Source organism: Schistocerca gregaria, chromosome 8 (assembly GCF_023897955.1).
Source record: "Schistocerca gregaria isolate iqSchGreg1 chromosome 8, iqSchGreg1.2, whole genome shotgun sequence".
Taxonomy (NCBI): Eukaryota; Metazoa; Arthropoda; class Insecta; order Orthoptera; family Acrididae; genus Schistocerca; species Schistocerca gregaria.
This window is the reverse complement of record NC_064927.1, coordinates 110,587,251-110,601,303: the sequence shown is the minus strand read 5'-3', so window position 1 is coordinate 110,601,303 and position 14,053 is coordinate 110,587,251. Positions and strand designations below refer to the sequence as shown.

General features: G+C 52.5%; 26 non-coding genes across 26 annotated transcripts; 11 read left to right on the top strand and 15 right to left on the bottom strand.

Moving 5' to 3' along the window:
- The first annotated feature begins 486 nt into the window (after window positions 1–486).
- Trnam-cau (transfer RNA methionine (anticodon CAU)) lies at window positions 487–558 on the top strand. Its single transcript has one exon. It is a non-coding gene; the product is annotated as a tRNA-Met (tRNA).
- Window positions 559–764: 206 nt separating this feature from the next.
- Trnad-guc (transfer RNA aspartic acid (anticodon GUC)) lies at window positions 765–836 on the bottom strand. Its single transcript has one exon. It is a non-coding gene; the product is annotated as a tRNA-Asp (tRNA).
- A 101-nt stretch (window positions 837–937) lies between these two features.
- Window positions 938–1,029, bottom strand: Trnai-uau (transfer RNA isoleucine (anticodon UAU)). The gene is given in 2 exon segments: window positions 938–973; window positions 992–1,029. It is a non-coding gene; the product is annotated as a tRNA-Ile (tRNA).
- Window positions 1,030–1,767: 738 nt separating this feature from the next.
- Window positions 1,768–1,839, top strand: Trnam-cau (transfer RNA methionine (anticodon CAU)). Its single transcript has one exon. It is a non-coding gene; the product is annotated as a tRNA-Met (tRNA).
- Window positions 1,840–2,218: 379 nt separating this feature from the next.
- Trnai-uau (transfer RNA isoleucine (anticodon UAU)) lies at window positions 2,219–2,310 on the bottom strand. Its single transcript is given in 2 exon segments — window positions 2,219–2,254; window positions 2,273–2,310. It is a non-coding gene; the product is annotated as a tRNA-Ile (tRNA).
- A 738-nt stretch (window positions 2,311–3,048) lies between these two features.
- Trnam-cau (transfer RNA methionine (anticodon CAU)) lies at window positions 3,049–3,120 on the top strand. Its single transcript has one exon. It is a non-coding gene; the product is annotated as a tRNA-Met (tRNA).
- Window positions 3,121–3,326: 206 nt separating this feature from the next.
- Window positions 3,327–3,398, bottom strand: Trnad-guc (transfer RNA aspartic acid (anticodon GUC)). Its single transcript has one exon. It is a non-coding gene; the product is annotated as a tRNA-Asp (tRNA).
- Window positions 3,399–4,329: 931 nt separating this feature from the next.
- Window positions 4,330–4,401, top strand: Trnam-cau (transfer RNA methionine (anticodon CAU)). Its single transcript has one exon. It is a non-coding gene; the product is annotated as a tRNA-Met (tRNA).
- Window positions 4,402–4,607: 206 nt separating this feature from the next.
- Window positions 4,608–4,679, bottom strand: Trnad-guc (transfer RNA aspartic acid (anticodon GUC)). The gene has a single exon. It is a non-coding gene; the product is annotated as a tRNA-Asp (tRNA).
- A 101-nt stretch (window positions 4,680–4,780) lies between these two features.
- Trnai-uau (transfer RNA isoleucine (anticodon UAU)) lies at window positions 4,781–4,872 on the bottom strand. The gene is given in 2 exon segments: window positions 4,781–4,816; window positions 4,835–4,872. It is a non-coding gene; the product is annotated as a tRNA-Ile (tRNA).
- Window positions 4,873–5,610: 738 nt separating this feature from the next.
- Trnam-cau (transfer RNA methionine (anticodon CAU)) lies at window positions 5,611–5,682 on the top strand. The gene has a single exon. It is a non-coding gene; the product is annotated as a tRNA-Met (tRNA).
- A 206-nt stretch (window positions 5,683–5,888) lies between these two features.
- On the bottom strand, window positions 5,889–5,960 carry Trnad-guc (transfer RNA aspartic acid (anticodon GUC)). Its single transcript has one exon. It is a non-coding gene; the product is annotated as a tRNA-Asp (tRNA).
- A 101-nt stretch (window positions 5,961–6,061) lies between these two features.
- On the bottom strand, window positions 6,062–6,153 carry Trnai-uau (transfer RNA isoleucine (anticodon UAU)). The gene is given in 2 exon segments: window positions 6,062–6,097; window positions 6,116–6,153. It is a non-coding gene; the product is annotated as a tRNA-Ile (tRNA).
- A 738-nt stretch (window positions 6,154–6,891) lies between these two features.
- Window positions 6,892–6,963, top strand: Trnam-cau (transfer RNA methionine (anticodon CAU)). The gene has a single exon. It is a non-coding gene; the product is annotated as a tRNA-Met (tRNA).
- Window positions 6,964–7,169: 206 nt separating this feature from the next.
- Window positions 7,170–7,241, bottom strand: Trnad-guc (transfer RNA aspartic acid (anticodon GUC)). The gene has a single exon. It is a non-coding gene; the product is annotated as a tRNA-Asp (tRNA).
- Window positions 7,242–7,342: 101 nt separating this feature from the next.
- Window positions 7,343–7,434, bottom strand: Trnai-uau (transfer RNA isoleucine (anticodon UAU)). Its single transcript is given in 2 exon segments — window positions 7,343–7,378; window positions 7,397–7,434. It is a non-coding gene; the product is annotated as a tRNA-Ile (tRNA).
- Window positions 7,435–8,172: 738 nt separating this feature from the next.
- On the top strand, window positions 8,173–8,244 carry Trnam-cau (transfer RNA methionine (anticodon CAU)). The gene has a single exon. It is a non-coding gene; the product is annotated as a tRNA-Met (tRNA).
- A 379-nt stretch (window positions 8,245–8,623) lies between these two features.
- Trnai-uau (transfer RNA isoleucine (anticodon UAU)) lies at window positions 8,624–8,715 on the bottom strand. The gene is given in 2 exon segments: window positions 8,624–8,659; window positions 8,678–8,715. It is a non-coding gene; the product is annotated as a tRNA-Ile (tRNA).
- Window positions 8,716–9,453: 738 nt separating this feature from the next.
- On the top strand, window positions 9,454–9,525 carry Trnai-aau (transfer RNA isoleucine (anticodon AAU)). Its single transcript has one exon. It is a non-coding gene; the product is annotated as a tRNA-Ile (tRNA).
- A 379-nt stretch (window positions 9,526–9,904) lies between these two features.
- On the bottom strand, window positions 9,905–9,996 carry Trnai-uau (transfer RNA isoleucine (anticodon UAU)). Its single transcript is given in 2 exon segments — window positions 9,905–9,940; window positions 9,959–9,996. It is a non-coding gene; the product is annotated as a tRNA-Ile (tRNA).
- Window positions 9,997–10,734: 738 nt separating this feature from the next.
- Window positions 10,735–10,806, top strand: Trnam-cau (transfer RNA methionine (anticodon CAU)). The gene has a single exon. It is a non-coding gene; the product is annotated as a tRNA-Met (tRNA).
- Window positions 10,807–11,185: 379 nt separating this feature from the next.
- Window positions 11,186–11,277, bottom strand: Trnai-uau (transfer RNA isoleucine (anticodon UAU)). The gene is given in 2 exon segments: window positions 11,186–11,221; window positions 11,240–11,277. It is a non-coding gene; the product is annotated as a tRNA-Ile (tRNA).
- A 738-nt stretch (window positions 11,278–12,015) lies between these two features.
- Window positions 12,016–12,087, top strand: Trnam-cau (transfer RNA methionine (anticodon CAU)). The gene has a single exon. It is a non-coding gene; the product is annotated as a tRNA-Met (tRNA).
- Window positions 12,088–12,466: 379 nt separating this feature from the next.
- Trnai-uau (transfer RNA isoleucine (anticodon UAU)) lies at window positions 12,467–12,558 on the bottom strand. The gene is given in 2 exon segments: window positions 12,467–12,502; window positions 12,521–12,558. It is a non-coding gene; the product is annotated as a tRNA-Ile (tRNA).
- A 738-nt stretch (window positions 12,559–13,296) lies between these two features.
- Trnam-cau (transfer RNA methionine (anticodon CAU)) lies at window positions 13,297–13,368 on the top strand. The gene has a single exon. It is a non-coding gene; the product is annotated as a tRNA-Met (tRNA).
- A 379-nt stretch (window positions 13,369–13,747) lies between these two features.
- Trnai-uau (transfer RNA isoleucine (anticodon UAU)) lies at window positions 13,748–13,839 on the bottom strand. The gene is given in 2 exon segments: window positions 13,748–13,783; window positions 13,802–13,839. It is a non-coding gene; the product is annotated as a tRNA-Ile (tRNA).
- Between the last annotated feature and the right edge of the window lie 214 nt (window positions 13,840–14,053).

The window sequence follows — 14,053 nt, the reverse complement described above, 5'->3', positions numbered from 1 at the left end:
AAGCTCTGCAAGCGCACCGCGACCACGCCGCTGGACGAGAAGTGCCTTCCTTGGGAGCTTGCAGAGCCCTGAAGAACACGTTTCTTAGAGAGGTGCACTTGTCTCGTAGAACGAGACACAGTCCGTGGCCCTATGGCGCAAGGGATAACGCGTCTGACAACGGATCGGAAGATTCCAGCTTCTGATCCTGGCACGGTCGGCATTTTGTTAGTTGCCAACGCGCAGCTCGGCAGTGAATTTCGTATGTCGCCGCATCGAGGAGTGCAGTGTTATTCCTGTGCATCTCGCAGCTGCATGTCGAGGTGATGGTGGTAAATGCCGCTGCCTGCAAGCGTCAGCGTAGCGTCAGTCGAGCAAAGTCGAGACAAGTCAAGCTGAGAGCTGTAGGAGATGTTGCGCAATTAAATGTACGCGTGTGAAAGCCACGCAGACAACACTGTCCAAGTGTCCCACGTGATGTGACGAAGAGCTAGAACACCCCCACACAGCAGAGTGGCGCAGTGGAAGCGTGCTGGGCCCATAACCCAGAGGACCGTGGATCGAAACCACGCTCTGCTAAAATTATATCTTTTGCTGATTGTGTCGAGATCGATTACTACGCGTGGAGAGTCGGCATTAACAGCGAACCCCATAATTAGAAAGTGTGAGGAATGCGAGAACTACTTCCTACGATGTAGCATTTTGCAGCAAGTTAATGGCAAAGTTAATGCTCTTCCACCCCACACGCGCAACACTCGAGCAGATTTGTGAGATAAAAATCGCGCCTCCCCGGCGGGGAATCGAACCCCGGTCTCCCGCGTGACAGGCGGGGATACTAAACACTATACTACCGAGGAAGTCGCACCTACCGCATATAATGCACATTAAACTTGTTGGCGTAGCTGATACATCTGAAATCTAGCCTCCAGATGCTGTCAGCTGTTACGACATAAAAGTATGCCCCAGGTGAGGCTCGAACTCACAACCCCGGCATTGCTCACGGCTACTGCCTTATAAGTACCGTGCGCTAACCAAATGCGCCACTGGGGCTACAGCCAAACGCTCTCAATTAGCCATATTCACTTTGCTGCAAACCAGTGGTGGCCACAAATACATACGATCGCCACCTGCGGCCACACTGCGACTTTGGCACCTAACTACGAATGCTTCGTGCTATTCGTGTTTCATATGCTACGCTTACATGCACATCAACTGCCTCTAGTCAACGAAAAAACGCAGAAAAACGCGCGCCTTGCCTCCTGCTACCTGTCGAACAGCGGGCGCAGATATGTGGCAAGGTCCAAGCTCTGCAAGCGCACCGCGACCACGCCGCTGGACGAGAAGTGCCTTCCTTGGGAGCTTGCAGAGCCCTGAAGAACACGTTTCTTAGAGAGGTGCACTTGTCTCGTAGAACGAGACACAGTCCGTGGCCCTATGGCGCAAGGGATAACGCGTCTGACAACGGATCGGAAGATTCCAGCTTCTGATCCTGGCACGGTCGGCAATTTGTTAGTTGCCAACGCGCAGCTCGGCAGTGGATTTCGTATGTCGCCGCATCGAGGAGTGCAGTGTTATTCCTGTGCATCTCGCAGCTGCATGTCGAGGTGATGGTGGTAAATGCCGCTGCCTGCAAGCGTCAGCGTAGCGTCAGTCGAGCAAAGTCGAGACAAGTCAAGCTGAGAGCTGTAGGAGATGTTGCGCAATTAAATGTACGCGTGTGAAAGCCACGCAGACAACACTGTCCAAGTGTCCCACGTGATGTGACGAAGAGCTAGAACACCCCCACACAGCAGAGTGGCGCAGTGGAAGCGTGCTGGGCCCATAACCCAGAGGTCCGTGGATCGAAACCACGCTCTGCTAAAATTATATCTTTTGCTGATTGTGTCGAGATCGATTACTACGCGTGGAGAGTCGGCATTAACAGCGAACCCCATAATTAGAAAGTGTGAGGAATGCGAGAACTACTTCCTACGATGTAGCATTTTGCAGCAAGTTAATGGCAAAGTTAATGCTCTTCCACCCCACACGCGCAACACTCGAGCAGATTTGTGAGATAAAAATCGCGCCTTCCCGGCGGGGAATCGAACCCCGGTCTCCCGCGTGACAGGCGGGGATACTAAACACTATACTACCGAAGAAGCCGCACCTACCGCATATAATGCACATTAAACTTGTTGGCGTAGCTGATACATCTGAAATCTAGCCTCCAGATGCTGTCAGCTGTTACGACATAAAAGTATGCCCCAGGTGAGGCTCGAACTCACAACCCCGGCATTGCTCACGGCTACTGCCTTATAAGTACCGTGCGCTAACCAATTGCGCCACTGGGGCTACAGCCAAACGCTCTCAATTAGCCATATTCACTTTGCTGCAAACCAGTGGTGGCCACAAATACATACGATCGCCACCTGCGGCCACACTGCGACTTTGGCACCTAACTACGAATGCTTCGTGCTATTCGTGTTTCATATGCTACGCTTACATGCACATCAACTGCCTCTAGTCAACGAAAAAACGCAGAAAAACGCGCGCCTTGCCTCCTGCTACCTGTCGAACAGCGGGCGCAGATATGTGGCAAGGTCCAAGCTCTGCAAGCGCACCGCGACCACGCCGCTGGACGAGAAGTGCCTTCCTTGGGAGCTTGCAGAGCCCTGAAGAACACGTTTCTTAGAGAGGTGCACTTGTCTCGTAGAACGAGACACAGTCCGTGGCCCTATGGCACAAGGGATAACGCGTCTGACAACGGATCGGAAGATTCCAGCTTCTAATCCTGGCACGGTCGGCAATTTGTTAGTTGCCAACGCGCAGCTCGGCAGTGGATTTCGTATGTCGCCGCATCGAGGAGTGCAGTGTTATTCCTGTGCATCTCGCAGCTGCATGTCGAGGTGATGGTGGTAAATGCCGCTGCCTGCAAGCGTCAGCGTAGCGTCAGTCGAGCAAAGTCGAGACAAGTCAAGCTGAGAGCTGTAGGAGATGTTGCGCAATTAAATGTACGCGTGTGAAAGCCACGCAGACAACACTGTCCAAGTGTCCCACGTGATGTGACGAAGAGCTAGAACACCCCCACACAGCAGAGTGGCGCAGTGGAAGCGTGCTGGGCCCATAACCCAGAGGTCCGTGGATAGAAACCACGCTCTGCTAAAATTATATCTTTTGCTGATTGTGTCGAGATCGATTACTACGCGTGGAGAGTCGGCATTAACAGCGAACCCCATAATTAGAAAGTGTGAGGAATGCGAGAACTACTTCCTACGATGTAGCATTTTGCAGCAAGTTAATGGCAAAGTTAATGCTCTTCCGCCCCACACGCGCAACACTCGAGCAGATTTGTGAGATAAAAATCGCGCCTCCCCGGCGGGGAATCGAACCCCGGTCTCCCGCGTGACAGGCGGGGATACTAAACACTATACTACCGAGGAAGTCGCACCTACCGCATATAATGCACATTAAACTTGTTGGCGTAGCTGATACATCTGAAATCTAGCCTCCAGATGCTGTCAGCTGTTACGACATAAAAGTATGCCCCAGGTGTGGCTCGAACTCACAACCCCGGCATTGCTCACGGCTACTGCCTTATAAGTACCGTGCGCTAACCAATTGCGCCAGTGGGGCTACAGCCAAACGCTCTCAATTAGCCATATTCACTTTGCTGCAAACCAGTGGTGGCCACAAATACATACGATCGCCACCTGCGGCCACACTGCGACTTTGGCACCTAACTACGAATGCTTCGTGCTATTCGTGTTTCATATGCTACGCTTACATGCACATCAACTGCCTCTAGTCAACGAAAAAACGCAGAAAAACGCGCGCCTTGCCTCCTGCTACCTGTCGAACAGCGGGCGCAGATATGTGGCAAGGTCCAAGCTCTGCAAGCGCACCGCGACCACGCCGCTGGACGAGAAGTGCCTTCCTTGGGAGCTTGCAGAGCCCTGAAGAACACGTTTCTTAGAGAGGTGCACTTGTCTCGTAGAACGAGACACAGTCCGTGGCCCTATGGCGCAAGGGATAACGCGTCTGACAACGGATCGGAAGATTCCAGCTTCTGATCCTGGCACGGTCGGCAATTTGTTAGTTGCCAACGCGCAGCTCGGCAGTGGATTTCGTATGTCGCCGCATCGAGGAGTGCAGTGTTATTCCTGTGCATCTCGCAGCTGCATGTCGAGGTGATGGTGGTAAATGCCGCTGCCTGCAAGCGTCAGCGTAGCGTCAGTCGAGCAAAGTCGAGACAAGTCAAGCTGAGAGCTGTAGGAGATGTTGCGCAATTAAATGTACGCGTGTGAAAGCCACGCAGACAACACTGTCCAAGTGTCCCACGTGATGTGACGAAGAGCTAGAACACCCCCACACAGCAGAGTGGCGCAGTGGAAGCGTGCTGGGCCCATAACCCAGAGGTCCGTGGATAGAAACCACGCTCTGCTAAAATTATATCTTTTGCTGATTGTGTCGAGATCGATTACTACGCGTGGAGAGTCGGCATTAACAGCGAACCCCATAATTAGAAAGTGTGAGGAATGCGAGAACTACTTCCTACGATGTAGCATTTTGCAGCAAGTTAATGGCAAAGTTAATGCTCTTCCGCCCCACACGCGCAACACTCGAGCAGATTTGTGAGATAAAAATCGCGCCTCCCCGGCGGGGAATCGAACCCCGGTCTCCCGCGTGACAGGCGGGGATACTAAACACTATACTACCGAGGAAGTCGCACCTACCGCATATAATGCACATTAAACTTGTTGGCGTAGCTGATACATCTGAAATCTAGCCTCCAGATGCTGTCAGCTGTTACGACATAAAAGTATGCCCCAGGTGAGGCTCGAACTCACAACCCCGGCATTGCTCACGGCTACTGCCTTATAAGTACCGTGCGCTAACCAATTGCGCCACTGGGGCTACAGCCAAACGCTCTCAATTAGCCATATTCACTTTGCTGCAAACCAGTGGTGGCCACAAATACATACGATCGCCACCTGCGGCCACACTGCGACTTTGGCACCTAACTACGAATGCTTCGTGCTATTCGTGTTTCATATGCTACGCTTACATGCACATCAACTGCCTCTAGTCAACGAAAAAACGCAGAAAAACGCGCGCCTTGCCTCCTGCTACCTGTCGAACAGCGGGCGCAGATATGTGGCAAGGTCCAAGCTCTGCAAGCGCACCGCGACCACGCCGCTGGACGAGAAGTGCCTTCCTTGGGAGCTTGCAGAGCCCTGAAGAACACGTTTCTTAGAGAGGTGCACTTGTCTCGTAGAACGAGACACAGTCCGTGGCCCTATGGCGCAAGGGATAACGCGTCTGACAACGGATCGGAAGATTCCAGCTTCTGATCCTGGCACGGTCGGCAATTTGTTAGTTGCCAACGCGCAGCTCGGCAGTGGATTTCGTATGTCGCCGCATCGAGGAGTGCAGTGTTATTCCTGTGCATCTCGCAGCTGCATGTCGAGGTGATGGTGGTAAATGCCGCTGCCTGCAAGCGTCAGCGTAGCGTCAGTCGAGCAAAGTCGAGACAAGTCAAGCTGAGAGCTGTAGGAGATGTTGCGCAATTAAATGTACGCGTGTGAAAGCCACGCAGACAACACTGTCCAAGTGTCCCACGTGATGTGACGAAGAGCTAGAACACCCCCACACAGCAGAGTGGCGCAGTGGAAGCGTGCTGGGCCCATAACCCAGAGGTCCGTGGATAGAAACCACGCTCTGCTAAAATTATATCTTTTGCTGATTGTGTCGAGATCGATTACTACGCGTGGAGAGTCGGCATTAACAGCGAACCCCATAATTAGAAAGTGTGAGGAATGCGAGAACTACTTCCTACGATGTAGCATTTTGCAGCAAGTTAATGGCAAAGTTAATGCTCTTCCGCCCCACACGCGCAACACTCGAGCAGATTTGTGAGATAAAAATCGCGCCTCCCCGGCGGGGAATCGAACCCCGGTCTCCCGCGTGACAGGCGGGGATACTAAACACTATACTACCGAGGAAGTCGCACCTACCGCATATAATGCACATTAAACTTGTTGGCGTAGCTGATACATCTGAAATCTAGCCTCCAGATGCTGTCAGCTGTTACGACATAAAAGTATGCCCCAGGTGAGGCTCGAACTCACAACCCCGGCATTGCTCACGGCTACTGCCTTATAAGTACCGTGCGCTAACCAATTGCGCCACTGGGGCTACAGCCAAACGCTCTCAATTAGCCATATTCACTTTGCTGCAAACCAGTGGTGGCCACAAATACATACGATCGCCACCTGCGGCCACACTGCGACTTTGGCACCTAACTACGAATGCTTCGTGCTATTCGTGTTTCATATGCTACGCTTACATGCACATCAACTGCCTCTAGTCAACGAAAAAACGCAGAAAAACGCGCGCCTTGCCTCCTGCTACCTGTCGAACAGCGGGCGCAGATATGTGGCAAGGTCCAAGCTCTGCAAGCGCACCGCGACCACGCCGCTGGACGAGAAGTGCCTTCCTTGGGAGCTTGCAGAGCCCTGAAGAACACGTTTCTTAGAGAGGTGCACTTGTCTCGTAGAACGAGACACAGTCCGTGGCCCTATGGCGCAAGGGATAACGCGTCTGACAACGGATCGGAAGATTCCAGCTTCTGATCCTGGCACGGTCGGCAATTTGTTAGTTGCCAACGCGCAGCTCGGCAGTGGATTTCGTATGTCGCCGCATCGAGGAGTGCAGTGTTATTCCTGTGCATCTCGCAGCTGCATGTCGAGGTGATGGTGGTAAATGCCGCTGCCTGCAAGCGTCAGCGTAGCGTCAGTCGAGCAAAGTCGAGACAAGTCAAGCTGAGAGCTGTAGGAGATGTTGCGCAATTAAATGTACGCGTGTGAAAGCCACGCAGACAACACTGTCCAAGTGTCCCACGTGATGTGACGAAGAGCTAGAACACCCCCACACAGCAGAGTAGCGCAGTGGAAGCGTGCTGGGCCCATAACCCAGAGGTCCGTGGATAGAAACCACGCTCTGCTAAAATTATATCTTTTGCTGATTGTGTCGAGATCGATTACTACGCGTGGAGAGTCGGCATTAACAGCGAACCCCATAATTAGAAAGTGTGAGGAATGCGAGAACTACTTCCTACGATGTAGCATTTTGCAGCAAGTTAATGGCAAAGTTAATGCTCTTCCGCCCCACACGCGCAACACTCGAGCAGATTTGTGAGATAAAAATCGCGCCTCCCCGGCGGGGAATCGAACCCCGGTCTCCCGCGTGACAGGCGGGGATACTAAACACTATACTACCGAGGAAGTCGCACCTTCCGCATATAATGCACATTAAACTTGTTGGCGTAGCTGATACATCTGAAATCTAGCCTCCAGATGCTGTCAGCTGTTACGACATAAAAGTATGCCCCAGGTGAGGCTCGAACTCACAACCCCGGCATTGCTCACGGCTACTGCCTTATAAGTACCGTGCGCTAACCAATTGCGCCACTGGGGCTACAGCCAAACGCTCTCAATTAGCCATATTCACTTTGCTGCAAACCAGTGGTGGCCACAAATACATACGATCGCCACCTGCGGCCACACTGCGACTTTGGCACCTAACTACGAATGCTTCGTGCTATTCGTGTTTCATATGCTACGTTTACATGCACATCAACTGCCTCTAGTCAACGAAAAAACGCAGAAAAACGCGCGCCTTGCCTCCTGCTACCTGTCGAACAGCGGGCGCAGATATGTGGCAAGGTCCAAGCTCTGCAAGCGCACCGCGACCACGCCGCTGGACGAGAAGTGCCTTCCTTGGGAGCTTGCAGAGCCCTGAAGAACACGTTTCTTAGAGAGGTGCACTTGTCTCGTAGAACGAGACACAGTCCGTGGCCCTATGGCGCAAGGTATAACGCGTCTGACAACGGATCGGAAGATTCCAGCTTCTGATCCTGGCACGGTCGGCAATTTGTTAGTTGCCAACGCGCAGCTCGGCAGTGGATTTCGTATGTCGCCGCATCGAGGAGTGCAGTGTTATTCCTGTGCATCTCGCAGCTGCATGTCGAGGTGATGGTGGTAAATGCCGCTGCCTGCAAGCGTCAGCGTAGCGTCAGTCGAGCAAAGTCGAGACAAGTCAAGCTGAGAGCTGTAGGAGATGTTGCGCAATTAAATGTACGCGTGTGAAAGCCACGCAGACAACACTGTCCAAGTGTCCCACGTGATGTGACGAAGAGCTAGAACACCCCCACACAGCAGAGTGGCGCAGTGGAAGCGTGCTGGGCCCATAACCCAGAGGTCCGTGGATAGAAACCACGCTCTGCTAAAATTATATCTTTTGCTGATTGTGTCGAGATCGATTACTACGCGTGGAGAGTCGGCATTAACAGCGAACCCCATAATTAGAAAGTGTGAGGAATGCGAGAACTACTTCCTACGATGTAGCATTTTGCAGCAAGTTAATGGCAAAGTTAATGCTCTTCCGCCCCACACGCGCAACACTCGAGCAGATTTGTGAGATAAAAATCGCGCCTCCCCGGCGGGGAATCGAACCATGGTCTCCCGCGTGACAGGCGGGGATACTAACCACTATACTACCGAGGAAGACGCACCTACCGCATATAACGCACATTAAACTTGTTGGCGTAGCTGATACATCTGAAATCTAGCCTCCAGATGCTGTCAGCTGTTACGACATAAAAGTATGCCCCAGGTGAGGCTCGAACTCACAACCCCGGCATTGCTCACGGCTACTGCCTTATAAGTACCGTGCGCTAACCAATTGCGCCACTGGGGCTACAGCCAAACGCTCTCAATTAGCCATATTCACTTTGCTGCAAACCAGTGGTGGCCACAAATACATACGATCGCCACCTGCGGCCACACTGCGACTTTGGCACCTAACTACGAATGCTTCGTGCTATTCGTGTTTCATATGCTACGCTTACATGCACATCAACTGCCTCTAGTCAACGAAAAAACGCAGAAAAACGCGCGCCTTGCCTCCTGCTACCTGTCGAACAGCGGGCGCAGATATGTGGCAAGGTCCAAGCTCTGCAAGCGCACCGCGACCACGCCGCTGGACGAGAAGTGCCTTCCTTGGGAGCTTGCAGAGCCCTGAAGAACACGTTTCTTAGAGAGGTGCACTTGTCTCGTAGAACGAGACACAGTCTGTGGCCCTATGGCGCAAGGGATAACGCGTCTGACAACGGATCGGAAGATTCCAGCTTCTGATCCTGGCACGGTCGGCAATTTGTTAGTTGCCAACGCGCAGCTCGGCAGTGGATTTCGTATGTCGCCGCATCGAGGAGTGCAGTGTTATTCCTGTGCATCTCGCAGCTGCATGTCGAGGTGATGGTGGTAAATGCCGCTGCCTGCAAGCGTCAGCGTAGCGTCAGTCGAGCAAAGTCGAGACAAGTCAAGCTGAGAGCTGTAGGAGATGTTGCGCAATTAAATGTACGCGTGTGAAAGCCACGCAGACAACACTGTCCAAGTGTCCCACGTGATGTGACGAAGAGCTAGAACACCCCCACACAGCAGAGTGGCGCAGTGGAAGCGTGCTGGGCCAATAACCCAGAGGTCCGTGGATAGAAACCACGCTCTGCTAAAATTATATCTTTTGCTGATTGTGTCGAGATCGATTACTACGCGTGGAGAGTCGGCATTAACAGCGAACCCCATAATTAGAAAGTGTGAGGAATGCGAGAACTACTTCCTACGATGTAGCATTTTGCAGCAAGTTAATGGCAAAGTTAATGCTCTTCCGCCCCACACGCGCAACACTCGAGCAGATTTGTGAGATAAAAATCGCGCCTCCCCGGCGGGGAATCGAACCATGGTCTCCCGCGTGACAGGCGGGGATACTAACCACTATACTACCGAGGAAGACGCACCTACCGCATATAACGCACATTAAACTTGTTGGCGTAGCTGATACATCTGAAATCTAGCCTCCAGATGCTGTCAGCTGTTACGACATAAAAGTATGCCCCAGGTGAGGCTCGAACTCACAACCCCGGCATTGCTCACGGCTACTGCCTTATAAGTACCGTGCGCTAACCAATTGCGCCACTGGGGCTACAGCCAAACGCTCTCAATTAGCCATATTCACTTTGCTGCAAACCAGTGGTGGCCACAAATACATACGATCGCCACCTGCGGCCACACTGCGACTTTGGCACCTAACTACGAATGCTTCGTGCTATTCGTGTTTCATATGCTACGCTTACATGCACATCAACTGCCTCTAGTCAACGAAAAAACGCAGAAAAACGCGCGCCTTGCCTCCTGCTACCTGTCGAACAGCGGGCGCAGATATGTGGCAAGGTCCAAGCTCTGCAAGCGCACCGCGACCACGCCGCTGGACGAGAAGTGCCTTCCTTGGGAGCTTGCAGAGCCCTGAAGAACACGTTTCTTAGAGAGGTGCACTTGTCTCGTAGAACGAGACACAGTCTGTGGCCCTATGGCGCAAGGGATAACGCGTCTGACAACGGATCGGAAGATTCCAGCTTCTGATCCTGGCACGGTCGGCAATTTGTTAGTTGCCAACGCGCAGCTCGGCAGTGGATTTCGTATGTCGCCGCATCGAGGAGTGCAGTGTTATTCCTGTGCATCTCGCAGCTGCATGTCGAGGTGATGGTGGTAAATGCCGCTGCCTGCAAGCGTCAGCGTAGCGTCAGTCGAGCAAAGTCGAGACAAGTCAAGCTGAGAGCTGTAGGAGATGTTGCGCAATTAAATGTACGCGTGTGAAAGCCACGCAGACAACACTGTCCAAGTGTCCCACGTGATGTGACGAAGAGCTAGAACACCCCCACACAGCAGAGTGGCGCAGTGGAAGCGTGCTGGGCCCATAACCCAGAGGTCCGTGGATAGAAACCACGCTCTGCTAAAATTATATCTTTTGCTGATTGTGTCGAGATCGATTACTACGCGTGGAGAGTCGGCATTAACAGCGAACCCCATAATTAGAAAGTGTGAGGAATGCGAGAACTACTTCCTACGATGTAGCATTTTGCAGCAAGTTAATGGCAAAGTTAATGCTCTTCCGCCCCACACGCGCAACACTCGAGCAGATTTGTGAGATAAAAATCGCGCCTCCCCGGCGGGGAATCGAACCATGGTCTCCCGCGTGACAGGCGGGGATACTAACCACTATACTACCGAGGAAGACGCACCTACCGCATATAACGCACATTAAACTTGTTGGCGTAGCTGATACATCTGAAATCTAGCCTCCAGATGCTGTCAGCTGTTACGACATAAAAGTATGCCCCAGGTGAGGCTCGAACTCACAACCCCGGCATTGCTCACGGCTACTGCCTTATAAGTACCGTGCGCTAACCAATTGCGCCACTGGGGCTACAGCCAAACGCTCTCAATTAGCCATATTCACTTTGCTGCAAACCAGTGGTGGCCACAAATACATACGATCGCCACCTGCGGCCACACTGCGACTTTGGCACCTAACTACGAATGCTTCGTGCTATTCGTGTTTCATATGCTACGCTTACATGCACATCAACTGCCTCTAGTCAACGAAAAAACGCAGAAAAACGCGCGCCTTGCCTCCTGCTACCTGTCGAACAGCGGGCGCAGATATGTGGCAAGGTCCAAGCTCTGCAAGCGCACCGCGACCACGCCGCTGGACGAGAAGTGCCTTCCTTGGGAGCTTGCAGAGCCCTGAAGAACACGTTTCTTAGAGAGGTGCACTTGTCTCGTAGAACGAGACACAGTCTGTGGCCCTATGGCGCAAGGGATAACGCGTCTGACAACGGATCGGAAGATTCCAGCTTCTGATCCTGGCACGGTCGGCAATTTGTTAGTTGCCAACGCGCAGCTCGGCAGTGGATTTCGTATGTCGCCGCATCGAGGAGTGCAGTGTTATTCCTGTGCATCTCGCAGCTGCATGTCGAGGTGATGGTGGTAAATGCCGCTGCCTGCAAGCGTCAGCGTAGCGTCAGTCGAGCAAAGTCGAGACAAGTCAAGCTGAGAGCTGTAGGAGATGTTGCGCAATTAAATGTACGCGTGTGAAAGCCACGCAGACAACACTGTCCAAGTGTCCCACGTGATGTGACGAAGAGCTAGAACACCCCCACACAGCAGAGTGGCGCAGTGGAAGCGTGCTGGGCCCATAACCCAGAGGTCCGTGGATAGAAACCACGCTCTGCTAAAATTATATCTTTTGCTGATTGTGTCGAGATCGATTACTACGCGTGGAGAGTCGGCATTAACAGCGAACCCCATAATTAGAAAGTGTGAGGAATGCGAGAACTACTTCCTACGATGTAGCATTTTGCAGCAAGTTAATGGCAAAGTTAATGCTCTTCCGCCCCACACGCGCAACACTCGAGCAGATTTGTGAGATAAAAATCGCGCCTCCCCGGCGGGGAATCGAACCATGGTCTCCCGCGTGACAGGCGGGGATACTAACCACTATACTACCGAGGAAGACGCACCTACCGCATATAACGCACATTAAACTTGTTGGCGTAGCTGATACATCTGAAATCTAGCCTCCAGATGCTGTCAGCTGTTACGACATAAAAGTATGCCCCAGGTGAGGCTCGAACTCACAACCCCGGCATTGCTCACGGCTACTGCCTTATAAGTACCGTGCGCTAACCAATTGCGCCACTGGGGCTACAGCCAAACGCTCTCAATTAGCCATATTCACTTTGCTGCAAACCAGTGGTGGCCACAAATACATACGATCGCCACCTGCGGCCACACTGCGACTTTGGCACCTAACTACGAATGCTTCGTGCTATTCGTGTTTCATATGCTACGCTTACATGCACATCAACTGCCTCTAGTCAACGAAAAAACGCAGAAAAACGCGCGCCTTGCCTCCTGCTACCTGTCGAACAGCGGGCGCAGATATGTGGCAAGGTCCAAGCTCTGCAAGCGCACCGCGACCACGCCGCTGGACGAGAAGTGCCTTCCTTGGGAGCTTGCAGAGCCCTGAAGAACACGTTTCTTAGAGAGGTGCACTTGTCTCGTAGAACGAGACACAGTCTGTGGCCCTATGGCGCAAGGGATAACGCGTCTGACAACGGATCGGAAGATTCCAGCTTCTGATCCTGGCACGGTCGGCAATTTGTTAGTTGCCAACGCGCAGCTCGGCAGTGGATTTCGTATGTCGCCGCATCGAGGAGTGCAGTGTTATTCCTGTGCATCTCGCAGCTGCATGTCGAGGTGATGGTGGTAAATGCCGCTGCCTGCAAGCGTCAGCGTAGCGTCAGTCGAGCAAAGTCGAGACAAGTCAAGCTGAGAGCTGTAGGAGATGTTGCGCAATTAAATGTACGCGTGTGAAAGCCACGCAGACAACACTGTCCAAGTGTCCCACGTGATGTGACGAAGAGCTAGAACACCCCCACACAGCAGAGTGGCGCAGTGGAAGCGTGCTGGGCCCATAACCCAGAGGTCCGTGGATAGAAACCACGCTCTGCTAAAATTATATCTTTTGCTGATTGTGTCGAGATCGATTACTACGCGTGGAGAGTCGGCATTAACAGCGAACCCCATAATTAGAAAGTGTGAGGAATGCGAGAACTACTTCCTACGATGTAGCATTTTGCAGCAAGTTAATGGCAAAGTTAATGCTCTTCCGCCCCACACGCGCAACACTCTAGCAGATTTGTGAGATAAAAATCGCGCCTCCCCGGCGGGGAATCGAACCATGGTCTCCCGCGTGACAGGCGGGGATACTAACCACTATACTACCGAGGAAGACGCACCTACCGCATATAACGCACATTAAACTTGTTGGCGTAGCTGATACATCTGAAATCTAGCCTCCAGATGCTGTCAGCTGTTACGACATAAAAGTATGCCCCAGGTGAGGCTCGAACTCACAACCCCGGCATTGCTCACGGCTACTGCCTTATAAGTACCGTGCGCTAACCAATTGCGCCACTGGGGCTACAGCCAAACGCTCTCAATTAGCCATATTCACTTTGCTGCAAACCAGTGGTGGCCACAAATACATACGATCGCCACCTGCGGCCACACTGCGACTTTGGCACCTAACTACGAATGCTTCGTGCTATTCGTGTTTCATATGCTACGCTTACATGCACATCAACTGCCTCTAGTCAACGAAAAAACGCAGAAAAACGCGCGCCTTGCCTCCTGCT